This window comes from Chiloscyllium plagiosum, unplaced genomic scaffold (genome assembly GCF_037043375.1).
Source record: "Chiloscyllium plagiosum isolate Xiang-an unplaced genomic scaffold, Cpla_swu_hap1 HiC_scaffold_40, whole genome shotgun sequence".
Classification (NCBI taxonomy): Eukaryota; Metazoa; Chordata; class Chondrichthyes; order Orectolobiformes; family Hemiscylliidae; genus Chiloscyllium; species Chiloscyllium plagiosum.
Genome location: NW_028270178.1, coordinates 37,508,110 through 37,529,255, shown reverse-complemented (window position 1 = coordinate 37,529,255; position 21,146 = coordinate 37,508,110). Strand labels below are relative to the sequence as shown.

Genomic DNA, 21,146 nt, shown 5'->3' with positions numbered 1-21,146 from the left:
ATGGATACAGACCTTTAGATCATAGATTTCAATTTTTCAAAAAGCGTACACTATCTGGAAGAAATATGTCGAGGTGCATGCGTGTTCCACTTTGTCACTCCCTTTGTCAAGGTTGAGAAGTAACTCATTAACACGGATTTTCCTACAATTTAGTGCACAACGATTCTGTGCAGAAGCAGTCAGACCGTCACCTTTAGCAATTTCTCTCTTCTGCGTCTTCTCTGTAGCTCATCCACAGAAACACCCTCTGCTGGCTACCATCATAATTACACACACACATACACATACACAGTCTCACTTTAACTCCCCCGGCTCGGCGTTCATCTCCCTCTGCTGGGCACTGTTATAATGGCATACACAAAAGCGAAAACCTCATAGGCATGTGCGCGCACACAGTCTCATCTCCACCTCACTCTGTTGGACACTGAATATCACACGTATGCAGTATTACCTTCAACAGATACTGAGAGATTGATACCTCAAAAATCCTCTGTGTCCTTCTCTACCTCCTCCCCAATGCCATAACTACTCCAAGCCCACACCTTAGTACCTGTGTGCCCATTTCCAACAGCACTCTTACTACACTCACTCCCACTTCCAGGATCATAATCCTCCATAGCTTGGTCCCCTCCCAAGCCCTTGGATCTCTTGTGGCTTTAATAACACCCTCCAGCTGGTATAGTCCTCACTATATCTGTAAATATTTCCAGTCAATACAACTCTGTTTGTCATTATGATGTGGAAGTGTCGGTGTTGGATTGGGGTGGAAAGAATTAAAATTCACACCACACCAGTTATAGTCCAACAGGTTAATTTAGAAGCCACCTGATGAAGGAACAAGGCCTCCAAAGCTAAGCGAAGGTGAGGACTGCAGATGCTGGAGATCAGAGTCGTGAGTGTGGTGCTGGAAACACACAGCAGGTCAGGCAGCATCCGGGGAGCAGGAGAATCAACATTTCGGGCAAAAGCCCTTAATCAGGAAGCTAATGCTTCCAAATAAACCTGTTGGACTATCACCTGGTGTTGTGCGATTTTTAACAATGAGTGTGATGTCCTACAACTGTTACAGCCACCGACTTTCTGTCCTCTCCTATAATTCTGGTTTCACATATATTGCCAACGTCATTATAGTCCGCCATCAGTATTGTTGCCTCCAGATATTTGGTTCTCAATGGCTCACTTCGGCTCACTTTATTCCTGGGTAGCCAGTGTGTGCTCAATGCTTGTTCCATTATAGCATTTTGTTTCTTCTAAGCATTTTCCCTCCTTTCAGCAAGCTCACATTTCCTTCTTATTTCTCTTCATATATTATCATAAATATTACAATGTATAATTGTTTTATGATCGTCACCTTATTATGTTATGCAATTTACCCTCATGCCTGGTTACACACAGAATGTAGCTCCAAACTGAAGTGAGAATCTGCAAGGGCTCTCACATGACACAGTGCCCATCAGTAGTGGAGGGAAATTGTGGATGTGCTGCTTTGTTCTGGATGATGCTAAGCTTCTTGGCTGTAGTTGAGCTGCACTTGTCCAGGCAAGGGGGGAGGATTCCATCACACTCCTGACTTGTGCCTTGGTAGACAGGCTCTGGAGAGTCAGGAGATAAGTTACTCACTGCAGGATCTCCTTCCTCTGATCTGCTCCTGGAGCCACGTTATTTATGTGATTCTGGTTGGTGGTAACCCCTAAGATGCCGATAGTGGGGAAATCAGTTTTTATAATGCCCATTGAATGTCAAAAAGTTAAATTCTCTCTTATTGGAGATAGCCCTTGACTAGCACTTGTACAGCGTGAACATTATTTGTCAGCCCAAGCCTAGATATTGTTCAGGTCTTGTAACATTTAGATATGGATTGCTTCAGTGTCTGAAGGGTTTACCAATGGTGCTGAACATTGTGCAATCACCAGTGAACAGTCCCACTTCGGAGTTGATGATTGAGGGAAGATTATTGAAGGAGCTGAACATAGAATTGTAGAGCTGGACAGCATGGTAACAGACCCTTCGGTCCAACTCATCCATGCTGACCAGATATCCTAAATTAATCTATTTCCATTTGTCCTGTATCCCTCCTAAACCCTTCCTATTCATTCACCCATCCAGGTGCCTTTTAAATGTTGTTATTTTACCAGCCTCCATCACTTTCTCTGGCAGCTCATTCCTTACACACACTACCCTCTGTGTTTAAAAGTTGCACCTTAGGTCCATTTTAAATCTTTCCCCTCTCACCTTAAACCTATGCCATGTAGTTTTGGACTCGTACACACCAGGAGTATTCACTATTCATCCTAACCATGCCCCTCATGATTTCAGAAGGTCACCCCTCAGCCTCCGATGCTCCAGGGAAAACAGTCCCAGCTTGTTCAGCCTCTCCCTTTTGCTCAAACCTTCCAACCCTGGCAACATCCTTGTAAATCTTTTCTGAACCCCTTCAAGTTTCACAACATCCTTCTGATAGCAGAATTGCATGCAATATTCCAACAGTGGCCTAACCAATGTACAGCCGTAACATGACCTCCCAACTCCTATATTCAAGGCTCTGACCAATAAAGGAAAGCTTACCAAATGCCTTATTCTCAACCCTGTCTATCTGTAACTGCATTTTCAAGGAACTATGAAACTGCATTCCAAGGTCTCTTTGTTCAGCCACTCCCTAGGACCTTACCATTAAGTGTATAAGTCCTGCTCTGATTTGCCATCCCAAAGTGCAGCACCTCGCATTTATCTAAATTAAACTCCATCTACCACTCCTCAGCCCATTGGCCCATCTGGTCCAGATCCCATTGGACTCCCAGGTAATCTTCTTCACTGCCCATACACCTCCAATATTGGTGTCATCAGGAAACTTATTGACCACACCTCCTATATTCGTCCAAATCCATCATATAAATGACAACACCAATCCTTGTGGCACACTGTTGGTCATAGGCCTCCAGTCTGAAAAGCAACCCTCCACCACCAGCTTCTGTCTCCCAACTTTGAGCCAGTTCTGTATCCAAATGGCTGGCTCTCCCTGTATTCTATGAGATCTAACCTTGCTACTCAGTCTCCCATGGGGAACCTTGACGAATGCCTTACTGAAGTCCATATCTATCGTGCCTATTGCCCTGCCATCATCAATTCTCTTCATTAATTCTTATTTTAAAAAGTCAATCAATTTAGTGAGACATGATTTCCCACGCACAAAGCCATGTTGACTATCCCTAATCACTCCTGGCCTTTCCAAATGCATGTAAAACCTGTCCCTCAGGATTCCCTCCGACAACTTGCCCACCACCAAAGTCCGGCTCACTCGTCCCTGGCTTGTCCTTACCACCCTTCTTAAACAGTGGCACCACGTTTGCCAACCTCCAGTCTTCTGGCACCTCACCTGTGACTATTGATGATACAAATATCTCAGCAAGAGGCCCAGCAATCACTTCTCTAGCTTCCCACAGAGTTCTAGGGAACACCTGATCAGGTCCTGGGGATTTATCCACCTTTATGCCTTTTAAGACGTTCTGCACCTCCCCCTCTATAATATGAACACTTTTCAAGACATTTTTAAGTTCTCTAGCTCCCGTGTCCTTCTCCACAGTAAACATTGATTGCAAAATATTCATTTAGTATCTCCGCCATCTCCTCCAGTTCCACACATGTTTGAGTGTGCAACATTACTCTGATGAATTCCTAAACCTGAGATGATTGGTCTCAAGAACCACCACCATCTTCCAACCAGCTGAGGATTTTCTCCCTGATTCTTAATGGTGCCAGTTTTGCTTGGGCTGTGTTGGTGCTGCAGATGGCTGAAAGCTGCACCGTGAAGATCAAAAGTTATTTCCAACTAACTCAGATCAGTCTGTTCAGTGTCGGACTGTATTAAAGTGAACGATAAAATGGGACCATTGTAGCTCTGTGGATAGAATATCATGGGTGGCACAGTGGGTTAGCACTGCTGCCTCACAGCGCCAGAGACCCGGGTTCGATTCCCGCCTCAGGCAACTCTGTGTGGAGTTTGCACATTCTCCCTGGGTTTCCTCCGGGTGCTCTGGTTTCCTCCCACAGTCCAAAGATGTGCAGGTCAGGGCGAATTGCCCGTAGTGTTAAGTGAAGGGGTAAATGTAGAGGAATGGGTCTGGGTGGGTTGCTCTTCGGCGGGTCGGTGTGGACTTGTTGGGCCGAAGGGCCTGCTTCCATATTGTAAGTAATCTAATCTAAAACATTCAAGGTAACACAATTAAGATAGCACAGAGAGAATCCTATATTGAATACACAAAGGGTCCTGGTACAGACAGGCAGATGCAGTTGTTTATATAGAGACAGCTGGATAAAGACACCCCTGAGTGTGCTGATAGAAACATTCCATACCTAGCTAATTTAGAGTCTGAGATCCATCACAAGCAGAAGGAAACATTTATTTATTCCAGTTAAGATTTCCAAAGAATGATCGTTATTGATTTCAAATGTTATAACACATAACCTCCTTTAAGAAAATAACAACGAGCATTAAAGAGATTATCCTATGGACCAGACAGCTTAGACAGTAAGGATAGGTGTCTGCACTGCTTGCAGGGAAGATTGAATAATAGGTGCAGAAGCCAACAATATTGGAAGGTGTTACATAACAACATGCACTGTGAAAGTCCCAAGGACAGAGATAAAGATGGAGAGTATGATGCTGGAAAAGCACACCATCCGAGGAGCAGGCAAGTCGACATTTTAAGCAAAAGCCATTCATCAGGGGTTCATCCTCATGAAATGCTTTTGCCTGAAACGTCGATCCTCCTGCTCCACAGATGCTGCCTGACCTGCTGTGCTTTTCTAGCACCGCACGCTAGATTCTGATCTCCAGCATCCGTAGTCCTCACTTTCTCCCAGAGATAAAGGTGTCTGGTAAACATCATGAAATTGTGGAAGACCATCTGTAAGAGTTGTCCATGAAGCTGTCTGTCAGTGACCATCCAGTCACATGATTAATTTGATTGGGTGTGTATGTAATGGGTTAATAACACGATTTGTCTGGAGTTGTTAAATGCGGGCTGAAAACAATTGTATAAAAATGCATGTCCTTTCTTTGTCAATTTCAAGACATTTCTGATCCCCAGAGGTTTTGTCCCACCCCAGTGTAATTTTAATAAACTCTTTGATGCTGCAAGTGGAGTGATTTATTTCGGCCCGGTGGCCTCAGTGGTCAGCACTGCTGCCTCACAGCACCAGGGACCCGGATTTCATTCCAGCCTCAGGCGACTGTCTGTGTGGAGTTTGCACGTCCTCCCCGTGTCTGCATGGGTTTCCTTCGGGTGTAGGTTAGGGTGGATTGGCCGTGCTAAATTACCCCATATTGCCCAGGGATGTGCAGGTTAGGGTGGATTGGCCATGCTAGATTACCCATAGTTTTCAGGAATGTGCAAGTTAGGGTGGATTGGCCATGCTAAATTACCCATAGTGTTCAGGGATGTACAGGTTAGGGTGGATTGGCCATGCTAAATTACCCATAGTGCCCAGGGATGTGCAGGTTAGGGTGGATTGGCCATGCTAAATTATCCATAACGTCCAGGGTTGTGCAGGTTAGGGTAGATTGGCCATGCTAAATTACCCATAGTGCCCAGGGATGTGCAGGTTAGGGTGGATTGGCCATGCTAAATTACCCATAGTGCCCAGGGATGTACAGGTTAGGGTGGATTGGCCATGCTAACTTATGCATAGCATTCAGGGATGTACAGATTAGGGTGGATTGGCCATGCTAAATTGCCCATTGTGCCCAGGGATGCGTAGGTTAGGGTGGGTTGGCCATGCTAAATTACCCCTAGGAGTTAAGAGATGTGTAGGTTAAGTGCATGAGTCAGGGGTAAATATCGAGTAATGGGGAATGGGTTTTGATATTCTTTGGAGGGTCAGTGTGGACTGGTTGGGCCAAAGGACCTGCTTCCACACTGTAGGGAATCTAATTATACAAAAACACAGGGTTTGCAATATGCATCTGTCCATGACAGTAATGCCACGCAGTCCTTGAGGAGACATATCGCAATCTTGACCCTGTCGAATACCTTCCATCATGTTGCGTTAAATAGATCCATATCTAACAGACTGAGTACCATTTATTTATTAAAATAAGGCTGACAAGGTGGGGTCACAGGACTCGAAACGTGAGCTTTTTTTTTCCCCCTTTACTCTCTCCCACGGATGCTGCTAGATCCTCCTCAGCTTTTATTCAGCTATCCATGGCTGGGAGCTGGCCCATTGAGGATTGAGCAGCCAATCGTGCCAAATAACATCCTGCTGATTATACTTTACTTTACCCGTCACGGTGTTCGTATTTTTGGAAAGAATATGGCCACACCTGCTCCAAAGTGTTGACTGTTCTTTTGGTGATGTGGAGACCCAGAACTGTGTGCACCATTCTCAATGTGCTGTAACCATGGCTCTCCCAATCTCAGCTATCCCTTTTCATGATCTTCCTGGAGAAAGGAACAGCTGTGCTCTGATCAGATTTTACAGCCTAACGTCCTTCTTCACTTTAATCCCTTAACCATCGATAGTTCCTGCACTCCAGTCACAGGAGTGAGTACCAAACCCTGCCTGAAAGAATGGGTTCCAATCATGGGGTGGGCTGTGATCCGAGTGTGAGATGGAGTTGTTGGAGATAGAGTAACGTCTATCTATCATATAACGCCTCATTAATCTATTTATCTGAATGACTAGCATTCTGTGAGTGTTGGTCCTGCATCAGTAACTCTGATCAGTGAACAGGGCAAGATGGGTTAAGGTCATGGTTCAAATTCTGACCGATCCCAAACCATTCATTTGTACCGCTAAAAATCTTTACTGTCTGGGCACTGAGTTGAAGAATGATGGTCAATAATCTCCATTCTCGTTCCCCCCATCTCTGTTTCACAGTCAGTTTCCCTACAATTGTGACGCTATCCTGGGGAAAGTGTGGTCTTTCTAATTGTATCACTCGTTAACTCTGAACCAGTGTGGTGCTGGAAAAGCACAGCCGGTCAGGCAGCAGGAGAGTCAACATTTCGAGCATAAGCCCATCATCGGGAATGCTCTTCACCTTCCCCAACTCGATGGAGTCACAGACTGTACTCTCTGGCTCACCTATCACTTTAACATTCGATGGATTTGTTGTCATTTTTTGCCAGGAGCTGAAATCTAGATATTACACTAACGAAACACTGAATGTGGTTCTAGCAATGAGTTGTAACCACTTCTGTTTAAAGAACATTCCTATCTACAACAGTTTTATCCCCTGGAAGATAATCAGATATGGCAGATATTTGTTCTCATAAGGAAAGCTGTTTAACTGACCCTGGATTAGAAGGTTTGAGAAGAGTTTATCCCCATTAATGCATATTCATTTCAACTCTGTTGCTGAGCACTCTGACTGTCTGACACAATTCAGTGGCTGGGATTCCTGATGAAGGGCTTATGCCCAAAATGTCGATTCTCCTGCTCCTCAGGTGCTGCCTGACCGGCTGTGCTTTTCCAGCACCACACTCTTCGACAATTCAGTGGCTAATTAAGTCTGCAAGAGACCGAGGGGTCGGAGCAAGAGAGAGACTCGCAGTGACCCAGAGATAAAGGACGGACTGAAGTCTCCATACCCAGGCAGCTTCATAGTTTTGAGGTTTGTGGATAGTTCATATTTCTGTGATGTTGCAAATCACTTGGACTGTAATTCTCTTTATGTGTGTATGCAGGTGGCATGGTGGCCCAGTGGTTAGCCCGGTTACCTCACAGCGCAAGGAACCTGGGTTCGATTCCCACCTCAGTCTGTGTGGAGTTTGCACATTCTCCCAGCGTCTGCATGGGTTTCCTCCCACAGTCCAAAAATGTACAAGTTAGGGTGGATTGGCCATAGGAAAGCGTTCAGGGCTGTGTAGGTTAGGTATATTAGTCAGGGACTGATGTAGGGGAATGGGTGGGTTACTCTTCGGAGGGTTGGTGTGGGCTTGTTGGGCCGAAGGGCCTGTTTCCACACTGTAGGGATTCTATATCAGATATTCTATATTTGAAAGCTTACATGTACACTGTTTTTCACAACAACATTTTATTTACAAAATGAATCAAGCCAAGTTCAGCAAGCAGTTGAAGAGCACGTTGAAATATCAAGTTGCATCAATTCTCAATTAACCAATGAAAAGAGCTCAATGATCCATGTAATGCATGTTGAAATACTGGCACATGGGATTGCTAACTTCTCTGAAGAGTTTAAAAGAAATAGGGGAGTCAGTCTTTCTGGAACTGTTGTGTAACTTGGGTAGTGTTGTAGAAGAGAGGGACCCAGGGGTGCAGGTACACAATCATATGTGCACGGGGTGTTTTAAGAAGTGTTTAGCATGCTTGCCTTCATTGCTCAGACCTTGGAGTACAGGAGTTGGGGACGCCATGTTGGGGTTGTACAGGACATTGGTGAGGCCTCGTCTAGAGCACTGTGTCCAGTTCTGGTCACCCTGTTACAGCAAGGAGATTATTAAACAATAGGGGGTTCGGAAGGGATTTACCAGGAGGTTGCCAGGTATGGAGGGTTTGCGTTATGAAGGAACGCTGGATAAGATGGGACTTTTTTCACTGGAGTGAAGGCAGTTGATGAGCAATCGGAGAGTTTAATAAATAATGAGAGATTTGGATAGAATTAGTAGGAGTTGTCTTTTCAGGACCAGGATGCACATTCTTAAGGTGAGGTGAGAGGGATTAAAGAGAGACATGAGGGGCAAATCTTTACACAGAGGGTGGTTTGTGTGTGGAATGAACTTCCTGAGGTAGTGGTGGATGCGCGTACAGTTACAACATTTAAGACATTTGGAAGATGGATGAATGGGAAAGGTTTGGAGGGATATGGGCCAGGAGCAAGCAGGTGGGACCAGTTTAGTTTGGGATTATGTTCAGCATGGAGTGAAGAATCTGTTTCTGTGCCGTACAACTCTGTGGTTTATGTATCAGAGAGCTGGAAACCCTTACATTATTAAAGGAAAGATGTTTTCACTGGGATAGTTTATGACAAGTAGGGTAGACGTTCAATGTTATTCGCTTGTTATTGGTTTAAGATGAACAAAGATTGATTTTAGCTTTGGAAACCCAGAGACTGAAAGCCTTTAGGGTAATCAGAGGAGGCCTAACTGGGCCCAGCAGCACAGGTGGCATGGTGGCTCAGTGGTTAGCACTGCTGACTCACAGCGTTTAGGGTCCTGGGTTCGATTCCAGCCTTGGGGTGAGTGTCTGTGTGGAGTTTGCACATTCTCCCTGTGTCTGTGCGGGTTTCCACTGGGTGCTCTGCTTTCCTCCCACAGTCAAAACATGTGCAGGTTAGGGTGGATTGGCCAAGCTAAATTGCCCCATAGTATTCAGGGATGTGTAGGTTAGGGTGGATTGGCCGTGCTAAATTACCCATAGTATTCAGGGATATGTAGGTTAGGGTGGCTTGGCCGTGCTAAATTACCCATAGTATTCAGGGATGTGTAGGTTAGGGTGGATTGGCCGTGCTAAATTACCCCATAGTGTTCAGGGATGTGCAGGTTAGGGTGGATTGGCCATGCTAAATTACCCATAGTGCCCAGGAATGTGTAGGTTAGGGTGGATTGGCCATGCTAAATTACCCATAGTGTTCAGGGATGTACAGGTTAGGATGGATTGGCCATGCTAAATTACCCATAGTGTTCAGGGATGTACAGGTTCGGGTGGATTGGCCATGCTAAATTACCCATAGTACCCAGGGATGTACAGGTTAGGGTGGATTGGCCATGCTAAATTACCCATAGTGCCCAGGGATGTGTAGGTTAGGGTGGATTGGCCTTGCTAAGTTACCCATGGTGTTCAGGGATGTGCAGGTTAGGGTGGATTGGCCATGCTAAATTACCCATAGTGTTCAGGGATGTGCAGGTTATGGTGGATTGACCATGCTAAATTACCCATAGTGTTCAGGGATGTACAGGTTAGGGAGGATTGGCCATGCTAAATTACCCATAGTGCCCAGGGATGTGCAGGTTAGGGTGGATTGGCCATACTAAATTACCCATAGTGTTCAGGGATGTGCAGGTTAGGGCGGATTGGCCATGCTAAATTACCCATAGTGTTCAGGGATGTGCATGTTAGGGTGGATTGACCTTGCTAAATTACCCATAGTGTTCAGGGATGTACAGGTTAGGGTGGATTGGCCATGTTAAATTACCCATAGTGCCATGGGATGTGTCGGTTCGGGTGGATTGGCCATGCTAAATTACCCATAGTGCCCAGGGATGTGTAGGTTAGGATGGATTGGCCTTGCTAAGTTACCCATGGTGTTCAGGGATGTGTCGGTTAGGGTGGGTTGGCCTTGCTAAGTTACCCATGGTGTTCAGGAATGTGCAGGTTAGGGTGGATTGACCATGCTAAATTGCCCATAGTGCCCAGGGATGTGCTGGTTAGGGTGGATTGGCCATGCTAAATTACCCATAGTGTTCAGAGATGTGTAGGTTAGGGTGGATTGGCCATGCTAAATTACCTATAGTGCTCAGGGATGTGCAGGTTAGGGTGGATTGACCATGCTAAATTACTCATAGTGTTCAGGGATGTACAGGTTAGGGTGGATTGGCCATGCTAAATTACCAATAGTGTTCAGGGATGTGCAGGTTAGGGTGGATTGGCCATGTTAAATTACCCATTGTGTTCAGGGATGTACAGGTTCGGGTGGATTGGCCATGCTAAATTACCCATAGTGCCCAGGGATGTGCAGGTTAGGGTGGATTGGCCATGCTAAATTACCCATAGTGCCTAGGGATGTGTAGGTTAGGGTGGATTGGCCTTGCTAAGTTACCCATGGTGTTCAGGGATGTGCAGGTTAGGGCGGATTGGCCATGCTAAATTACCCATAGTGTTCAGGGATGTGCAGGTTAGGGCGGATTGGCCATGCTAAATTACCCGTAGTGTTCAGGGATGTGCAGGTTAGGGTGGATTGGCCATGCTAAATTACCCATAGTGTTCAAGGATGTGCAGGTTATGGTGGATTGGCCATGCTAAATTACCCATAGTGCCCAGGGATGTGCAGGTTAGGGTGGATTGGCCATGCTAAATTACCCATAGTGCCCAGGGATGTGCAGGTTAGGGTGGATTGGCCATGCTAAATTACCCATAGTGCTCAGGGATGTGCAGGTTAGGGTGGATTGGCCATGCTAAATTACCCATAGTGCTCAGGGATGTGCAGGTTAGGGTGGATTGGCCATGCTAAATTACCCATACTGCTCAGGGATGTCCAGGTTAGGGTGGATTGGCCATGCTAAATTACCCATAGTGCTCAGGGATGTCCAGGTTAGGGTGGATTGGCCATGCTAAATTCCAACGTGAATGCATGGGATACATTGACACCACGATGTAAACCACCTGTTCTTCCTCATCCTTTATCACAGGCGTTCACAGAGAAACCCCACGCCTGTTGGTGCTTGGCCACGCCCCCCCAACTCAATGTCACACCCGAGTGACACACATCGAGTGGGCGTCGCCGTGGGTTAACTATTCGCTCGCCAAACAACCTTGTTAATGAGATAAAAACTTCACAAAATGAAAACCTTCGGATTTCGGAGCTTTTTCGGTTTTTGGATGTTGGGGTAAAGGATCTTCTACCTGTGTGACAATGTTCCAATGAAGTTTGAGGATCAGCACTTCACTTACTACTGAGGTACCGTACAGCTTCAAGGGCTCACTGTTTAATTCCACGACCTCAAACCATGCTGCCTGTCCTCCGATTTCTTCCACCCGCCACCCCACTCTCGCCACGTCTTGCCGGCTTCACTTTCAGGGTGGACCCACCTTTCCCTGTGCACACTGAACATTAACACCTATTTTATATCTCAATCACTTCTTTACCACCATTACCACTCCCCTTGTGTGGGAAGCCTGACACCTCCACATCCTTTATCACACGCAGAAAGAGCTTCAATTTACAGTCATTTCAGTTCAATGGAGACTCAATCTGGACTCAAAACATTAACCCTCTTTCTCTCTCCATTGATATTGCCAGACCTGTTGAGTCTCTCCAGTGTTTTCAGTCCTTATTTCTAACTTCAGCTGGGACAGGAGCAAAGGTCCTGGAAGGGTAAAACAAATCCGGGAGATAATAGCTGTTGGCAAGAGGGTAGAGAGTGAGAAGATCAGATAGGAGTTACAGAAGGGGTCAGCTTTAGCATAAAGCAGAGGGCCGAGAGGCGCAGGGAGGTAACAGGGCAATAGCTCCCATTTCCTGCACTCCATACAAGAACCACCGCTGGCCATGAACTAAACCACAGCATCTCCAATTCAGAAAGTCCTCCTGTACTCGCTGAAACAACGTGCACGCATGGGATACACTGGCATCACGATGTAAAACACTGAACCTTGTCTCAAATCCCACCTTCTCTGGCTCCATGAATTTTAACAGCTACTACACCCCCTCCCTATCCCTGTAACCCTCCAGCCCCTGCACCCCTCCCTATCTCTGTAACCCCCTCCAGCCCCTGCACCCCCTCCCTATCTCTGTAACCCCCTCCAGCCCCTACACCCCCTCCCAATCTCTGTAACCCCCTCCAGCCCCTGCACTCCCTCCCTATCTCTGTAACCCCCTCCAGCCCCTGCACCCCCTCCCTGTCTCTGTAACCCGCTCCATCCCCTATACCCCCTCCCTATCTCTGTAACCCCTCTACCACCTACACCCATTCCCTATCTCTGTGACCACCTCTAGCCCCTACACCTCTCCCCCCTACACCCCTCCCTATCTCTGTAACCCCCTCCAGCCCCTACAACCGTCCTATTCTCTGTAACCCCCTCCAGCCCCTACACCCCTCCCTATCTCTGTAACCCCCACCAGCCCCTACATCCCCTCGCTCTCTCTGTAACCCCGTCCAGCCCCTAGACCCCCTCCCTATCTCTGTAACTGCCTGCTGCCCCTACACCCCCTCCCTATCTCTGTAACCTCCTCCATCCCCTACACCCCCTCCCTATCTCTGTAACCCCCTCCAGCCCCCTCCACCCCCTCCCTATCTCTGTAACCTCCTCCAGCCCCCTACACCCCCTCCCTATCTCTGTAACCCCCTCCAGCCCCTACACCCCCTCCCTATCTCTGTAACCCCCTCCAGCCCCCTACACCCCCTCCCTATCTCTGTAACCGTCCTCCAACGCTCCATGTCTCTGTAACCTCCTTAATGGCATTAGATTAGATTACTTAGTGTGGAAACAGGCCCTTCGGCCCAACAAGTCCACACCGACCCTCCGAAGCGCAACGCACCCTGACCCATTCCCCGACATTTACCCCCTCACCTAACACTACGGGCAATGTAGCGTGGCCATTCCACCCTAACCTGCACAACTCTGGACTGTGGGAGGAAACCGGAGCACCCGGAGGAAACCCACGCAGACCCGGGGAGAATGTGCAAACTCCCACACAGCCTGAGGTGGGAATTGAACCTGGGTCTCTGGCGCCGTGAGGCAGCAGCGCTAACCACTGTGCCACCCACTGTCAACTCCAGCCTCCCCACGACCCTTGACCCACTCCAGTTTCCCTGTCGGACCAACAGATCCGCGTCAGATGCCATATCACTTGCCCTTCACGCTTCCCTGGAACATCTTGACACCCCCTATCCCTGTGACCTCCTCCAGCTCCTTCTGTATTTGGTTAAAGACTCTTCACTCGGTGCGCTGTGTGAGTGGGGATTTCGGGAGGGTTTTACAATGGCCGCTGTGTGTAATTGTCCACTCGGCTGTACAGAGGGGAGAGAGTGAGGTGAAGAATTCTGAATAGCGTTCGGTGGCCCGAAACTAGATTGACGGGGCTGGATCGGGAGCATAAATCCTGGAGTGGGTGTACTCACTCGAAAGGTATCCGGGAACTGGAGCTGGGGAGATGTGTAAGGTGTCCAGGGGGTTCGATGATAACTTTGAGGGGGGCGTAGGCGTCAGAAGAACCCGGTCTGGACCGAAGGACTTGGACTCCTGAGTAAGGGAAAGCGAGGGTGAGAGGGAAGACACAGAGTGGGAACAGGCCTGTCAGGAATGGATTGAGTACCTGACAGGGTATAGCGCTATGGAAAAGACAGAGGTGCTGAGCGACTGGTGAGGAGGAATGAGGAGTCCAGGGGGTACGGCACCATTCCTCCCTGTAGGACCACGTATGGACACGGGCAGATGATCAGTCGCTCATGCAGACTCACTCCAAATCCTAGAGAGAGAGAGAGAGAGAGACAAAGATAAAGATAAAGAGAGAGACAGAGAGAGACAGAGAGAGAGAGAGACAGAGAGAGAGAGAGACAAAGATAAAGATAAAGAGAGAGACAGAGAGAGACAGAGACAGAGACAGAGAGACAGAGACAGACAGAGAGAGATAGAGACAGAGAGACAGAGACAGAGACAGAGAGACAGAGACAGACAGAGAGAGATAGAGACACAGAGACAGAGACAGAGACAGAGAGACAGAGACAGAGAGACAGAGACAGAGAGAGAGACAGAGACAGAGAGAGAGACAGAGACAGAGAGAGAGAGAGAGAGAGAGAGAGAGGGACAAAGAGAGAGAGAGAGAGACAAAGCGAGAGAGAGAGAGAGAGAGTGAAAGACAGAGAGACAGACAGACAGACAGAGAGACACAGACAAAGAGAGAGAGAGGGACAAAGAGAGAGACAGACAGACAGACAGAGAGAGAGACACAGAGAGAGAGAGAGAGAGACAGAGAGAGTAGGTCAGGGGTGCAAAACATGGTAACTTACTGGCAAGGGAAGGGTGACCACATTGTCTGGCATTGACCACCTCCAACAAGAGAGAATCTAAATTTGACGTTCAATGGTGTTACCATCACTGTATCCCCCACAGTCAACATCCTGGGGGTTACCATTGACCAGAAACCCAACTGGACTCCCCACATAAACCCAGCGGCTACAAGAGCAGGTCAGAGGCTGGGGATCCTGTAACTCCCCTCCTAACTCTGCCCCAAAGCCTGTCCCACCATCTACAAGGCCCAGGTCAGGAGGGTGTAAGGGGATACTCCCCACTTGCCCCTGGATGGGGGCTGCTCCAACAACACTCAGGAAGCTCTACACCATCCAGGGACAAAGCAGCCCCCCGCTTAATTGGCCCCACACCCACAAAAAAACCCCCTCGCTCCATCCCCCCACCGACGCTCAGTAGCAGCGGTGTGGACCAGCTACAAGATGCCCTGCAGAAATTCCCCAAGGACCCTCAGGCAGCACCTTCCAAACCCCACGGCCACTTCCATCCAGAAGGACAAGGGGCAGCAGGTACATGGAAGTTCCCGTCCGAGCCCCTCACCATCCCGACTCGGAAATATATCGTCGTTGCCCTTCAGTGTGGCTGGGTCAGAATCCTGGAATACCCTCCCTCAGGGCATTGTGGGTCTACCCACAGCACACGGGCTGCAGCGGGTCAAGGAGGCAGCTCACCCCCACCTTCTCAAAGGCTGCCCCAGCCCGTGAGACTCAAATCCAACAAGTGCATAGAAATAAAATTGAAAGTCTCAGAGACGCGGAGCCTCTGATATCAGGCCCAAGGCTGACATACCCCATTAACTCTCAGAGTGGGTATCTGAGAGCAACAGGGGCGATGCCCCAGTTCCCCACACACGTGGGCTCCTCTTACCTTCCTCCCCGTTCCGGAGGATGGGCAGCAGATGGCGAGGCTGGTGGGACTCCGTGCCATCATTCGCCCCCTCCCTCACACTCCTGCGCCTCACCAGCTGCTGAAAGACAAGGAAGGAGGATGAGATTGGGGGGGGGGGGGGAAAGCGTCAAAGAGGTGAAGGAGATTCAAAGGGGTTTGGGAGTGGGGAAGGCGGGGGGAGGGTTGGTGGTGACCCCTCGCGGACGAATTGGTTGGGGGGGGGGGTCCCGAAGCCGTTTCCGAAATGCTGATGTGCGGGGGGTTACGTTACGGGATGGCATCGACGGGCTGAACGGAAGCAACCACATCCTAACCCCAGAAAACCGTGAGGTGAGGTACTTTGGAAGGGCGAGGGAGCAATGGTTAGACGTGAGGAGGATTGGAGGGTCCCTGATGTAGTTGACCCAACGACCCTGGAAGATAGCAGGGCAGGGGGATAAGGTGCTGAAAATGTGTTGCTGGAGAAGCGCAGCAGGTCAGGCAGCATCCAGGGAACAGGAGAATCGACGTTTCGGGCATAAGCCCTTCTTCAGGAATGAGGAAAGTTCCTGAAGAAGGGCTTATGCCCGAAACGTCGATTCTCCTGTTCCTTGGATGCTGCCTGACCTGCTGCGCTTCTCCAGCAACACATTTTCAGCTCTGATCTCCAGCATCTGCAGACCTCACTTTCTCCCCAGGGGGATAAGGTGGTCAAGCCGCCAAAGGGAACAGTCGCCTTTATTAGGCCAGGCTTTGAATACAAAAGGAACTGTGTAAGACATTGGTTTGGCACCAGCTGGAGTGCTGTGTGCAATTCTGGTTCCTCCTCACTATAGGAAGGACGCGATTGCACTGGGAAGGGGGTGCAGAAAGGGAATGTTCCCTGGCACTCAGTACGTCAGCTCTGAAGAGAGGCCGGAGTTGTTTCCTTTCGAACAGACAAGGCTGAGACAGAACCTTCAAACTCGCGAGGGTAAACGGGGGGAAAACCTTTTCCCTAACTCGCTGAGCAGAAACCCGGGCAGAGGGGGCATTGATTTCAGGTAAGGGGGCAGGAGGTGAGAGGTGATTTAAGGAAGAATTTTTCACCCTGAGGGTTGCGGCTACCTGGGACTAGCACGTGGGACTGGAACACACGGGCTGAAGGGCCTCGTTCCAGGCTCGAACATTCTCCAACTCTATCATCCGTCCCTCTCTTAATTTCCCTCCCCTCGGCCTCCGACCCCTCCAATCCAATTCTCACTCCTCCAAATCCCCCCACCCTCCCTCTCTGACTGTTTCAATTCCCTCCCAGTCCCCAATTCCCGTTCCCCTCGAAACAACTCTTCCCCCAATTCCCCTCCCATCCCATTCCCCGCTATCCTCTCGCTATTATCCCCGTCGCAGGAAAGCACCCTCCCATCCCGATCACCGTCGCCTACAATTCCTGAACACAGAAATCTTCTTCCCCACCAATGTCCTCCCCCTCCTCTACGACGTCTCCCCTCCAACTGCCTGCCCCTCCCCTTGCCTCAGTACCTCGGCTGGGAAGTTGGGGGAGTGTCTCTTTAAGAGTGAGTCGCCCCAATTAATTAGCCCTCCCACCGAGGCGGCCATGTTGCTCAGGAGATAACATGGTGTCTCATTGGTCGTCAGTGCCAGAGACTCATGGTTGGCTGGGACAGAGCCTGGGGGAGACCATTCTACCCACCCACTGATATCCCACGGTTTACTTTGACCAGACACTTGTTAGTCTCACACACTGAACACCTCATCACCTCTGTTCAGACCCTCACATCCCCTCTGCTCCTGATTCCCCTCTGCCCTCGGGAAACACTCCCCGTTCAGTTCCCCACTCCAGTAGACTTCCTTCCCCCAATCGCCCCTCCCCACCTCCCGTTCCTGCCATCTCCCAATCCACAATCATGCCAACCCCCCCCCCCAACCAATCTGTTCAGTCCGAGACCATCCTCTTCCTCGCCTTCTCCTCATTTTCTTCCTCTATCCTCCCTCCTTCTCCTCCCCAGCTCTCCCCTCCCCTCGCCTCTCCACCTCTAACCCCTCTACTCTGCCTCTCCCGTCCTGTCTCCTCCCCTCACCTCCCCTCTCCCCTATCCCCCTCCCCTCTCCTCTCCCTTTTCTTCCTCCTCTCCCTTCCCTCCCCTCCTCTCCCCCTCCCCTCTCCTTCCCTCCCTCCTCTCCCCCTCCCCTCTCCTCCCATTCCCTCTCCTCCCATTCCCTCTCCTCCCATTCCCCTCCTTCCGTCCCCTCCCCTCCCCTTCTCCCCTCCCCTTCTCCCCTCCCCTTCTCCCCTCCCTTCTCCCCTCCCCTTCTCCCCTCCCCTTCTCCCCTCCCCTTCTCCCCTCCCCCCTCCCCTCCCTCCTCCCCTCCCCTCCTCCCCTCCCTCCTCCCCTCCCCTCCTCCCCTCCCTCCTCCCCTCCCCTCCTCCCCTCCCCTCCTCCCCTCCCCTCCTCCCCTCCTCCTCCCTTCCCCTCCTCTCCCCCCTCCCCCTCTCGCCCTCTCTCTCCTCCCTTTCCCTCCCCTCCCCTCCTCTCCCCCTCCCCTCTCCTCTCCTCTCCCCCTCCCTCTCCTCTCCTCCCCTCCCCCTCTCCTCTCCTCCCCCTCCCCTCTCCTCCCCTTCCCTCCCCTCCCCTCCCCATCCCTTCCCCTCCCCTCCTCTCCCCCTCTTCCCTCCCTTTCCCTCCCCTCCCCTCTCCCCCTCTCTCCTCCCTTTCCCTCCCCTCCCTCTCCTCCCCTTCCCTCCCCTTCCCTCCCCTCCCCATCCCTTTCCCCTCCCCTCCTCTCCCCTCTCCCCCTCTCCTCTCTCCCCTCTCTTTCTTTCCCTCCCCTCCCCTTCCCTCCCCTTCCCCCCTCCCCTCCCCACCCCTCTCCCTTCCCCTCCTCTCCTCCTCCCCTTCCTTCCCCCTCCCTCCCCTCCCCTCCCTCTCTCACCCCCTCTACCCCACGATCGATCAGCCATGCCCACTGACCTGTGATGGGACAGTGCCCTGTTCCAGGATGGAGCAGCAGGGGACGATACCCAGGACACGAGGACTCAGGGGTAGATCCCAGAGTGGGCAGCTGGCCATCAGAACCTTCCGGAGAATCGCTGCCCTTTGGTTTTTTGGAGAATCTGCTTGCTGTAGTAATACCTGAGGACAAGGGGAAAGAGGCAGTCACTGAGAGAGGGAGGGAGAGAGAGAGAGACAGAGACAGAGAGAGAGAGAGAGAGAGAGAGAGATGTATATGGAAAGCAAGATGGACAGAGCGGGACAGTGTGTGAAAGAGAGAGAGATGTACATAGAATGCAAGATGGACAGAGTGAGACAGAATGTACATGTGAGAGAGAGAGAGAGATGACAGAGAGAGAGAGATTCACCAAGACGGAGAGACAGAGATACACACACTTGCACACACAGAAGATAGAGAGTGAGTGAAATTGAGGGAAAGATACAGAAACAGAGTGAAAAGAGATAGTCAGGGGAGAAGGGATATGCAGAGAGAGAAATATAGAAGGTGAGAAAGTGACAGGGAGAGAGTAACAAGTAGAGATGGAGAGCAAAGTGAGATGTCCCCAACATACAGACGGATGGAGGGAGAAAGAGCAGGAGGGAGAAAAGGGGCACAAACAGCAAAGTAAACAGGGCCAGCACGCTGAAGCATCGACCGGATCCCGCTGCTTACCTGAGGGCTCGGCTGAGCTTGTCGTAGTTCATTTGCGGTTTACATTTCCTCATTCCCCAGAGCCGAGCCACCTCATCTGGGTCCTTGATGACAAACTCTCCGTAATCTCCCTGCCAGGCGATGACTTCCCGATATTCCTCTTTCCGCAGCAGGTCCAGGATGAAGTGCCAGAGCTGGACTTGGCGACTCCCGGGGCTAGAGTCAGGCTTGTAGGCCCAGTCTGGGTAGGCCAAGCCTGCGACGGCAGGCCCGGAAACATAGAACAGAGACAGGCGGTTAGGGGATGGAACTGAGGGATTCGGGGCAAAGGGAAACAAGTCATAGATCAGCTACAATCTCATTTTCTAATGACTCGTGTGGCGTGGGCTTCATAATATCTCTAGTTGCCCCCTTGAGAAGGTGGGGGTGAGCTGCCTTCTTGACCTGCTGCAGTCCACCTACTGTGGGATGACCCACAATGCCCTTAAGGAGGGAATTCTGACCCAGTCACACTGAAGGAACGGCAAAATATTTCCAAGTCAGGAGGGTGAGTGGCTTGGAGGGAAACCTGGCTGGTGCTTCCAGGTCTCTATTGCTTTTATCCTTCTGGATGGAAGTGGCCGTTGGTTTGGAAGGTGCTGCCTGAGGATGTTTTGGTGAATTCCTGCAGGGCGTCTTGTGGATGGTACACACTGAGTTGAAAACCCCGATGAACTTCGGATGCTGGAACTCAGAACCAAACGCAGCAATTGCTGGAAAAGCTCGGCAGGTCTGGCAGCATCTGCGGAGAGAGGTCAGAGTTGACGTTTCAGGCCCGGTGACCCTTCCTCAGACCTGCTGCGCTTTTCCATTAATCCTGCTTCCGGTGCTGCTCCTGCCAAGTGTCAGAGGTGGAGGGATTGGTGGATACCCGTTTCTTAATTTAACGCCCCTCTCGAATTGACCAGAGGACGGTTAAGAGTTGGCCACGTTGCCAATGGGTTTGGAGTCACATTAAGGCCAGAGGCGAGGAGGGCGGTATCCCTCTCGCAAGGGCGTTAGTGACCCAGATGGGCTTTTCCTACAATCGGCAACAGATTCATGGTCATCGTTAGACAATTAATTCCAGATTTCTATTGAGTTCAAACTCCATCAACGTTAAACCTATGTCTCCAAGGTATTAGCAGGGTCTGCGAGATTAACAGTCCAGCGATAATACCAGGAGGCCATCACATTCCCGGAAGGATCTTTGGGGAATTTCTGCAGGGCATCTTGTAGATGGTCCACACCGCTGCTACTGAGCGTCGGTGGGGGGAGGGAGGGGGTGTTTGTGGGTGTGGGGCCAATCAAGCGGGGGGGGGGCTGCTTTGTCCCTGGATGGGGTCGAGCTTCTTGAATGTTGTTGGAGCTGCCCCCATCCAGGGGCAAGTGGGGAGTCACACACTCCTGACTTATAGATGGTGGGATTGGGTTTGGGGGAAAGTCCGGAGGGGAGTTACTCGCTGCAGGATCCCCAGCCTCTGACCTGCTCTTGTAGCCGCTGGGTTTATGTGGGGAGTCCAGTTGGGTTTCTGGTCAATGGTAACCCCCAGGATGTTGACTGTGGGGGATTCTGGGACGATAATACTGTTGAATATCAAGGGGCAGTGGTTAGATTGTCTCTTATTGGCGATGGTCATTGCCTGGCATTTGTGTGGCGTGAGTGTTACTTGCCACTGCTCGGCCCAAGCCTGGATATTGTCCAGATCTTGTTGCACTTGAGCACGGACTGCCCACTATCTGAGCAGTCGCGAATGGTGCTGGACACTGTGCAACTATCAGTGAACATCCCCCCTTCAGACCTTATGACAGAGGGAAGGTCATTGGTGAAGCAGCTGAAGATGGTTGGGGTTGGGTCAGCTGTGAACGCAATGAATGCGAGAATGGTCCAGACGGCCTCCCCCCATGTG

General features: G+C 50.3%; 1 long non-coding RNA gene across 1 annotated transcript in view; it reads left to right on the top strand.

Moving 5' to 3' along the window:
• Nucleotides 1-14,759: 14,759 nt before the first annotated feature.
• LOC148138471 (uncharacterized) overlaps nt 14,760-21,146 on the top strand; it is a 170,081-nt gene continuing 163,694 nt past the window's right edge. The window contains exon 1 of the long non-coding RNA XR_015753914.1: nt 14,760-14,942. This is a non-coding gene — a long non-coding RNA (uncharacterized LOC148138471). The remainder of the gene's footprint in view (nt 14,943-21,146) is intronic.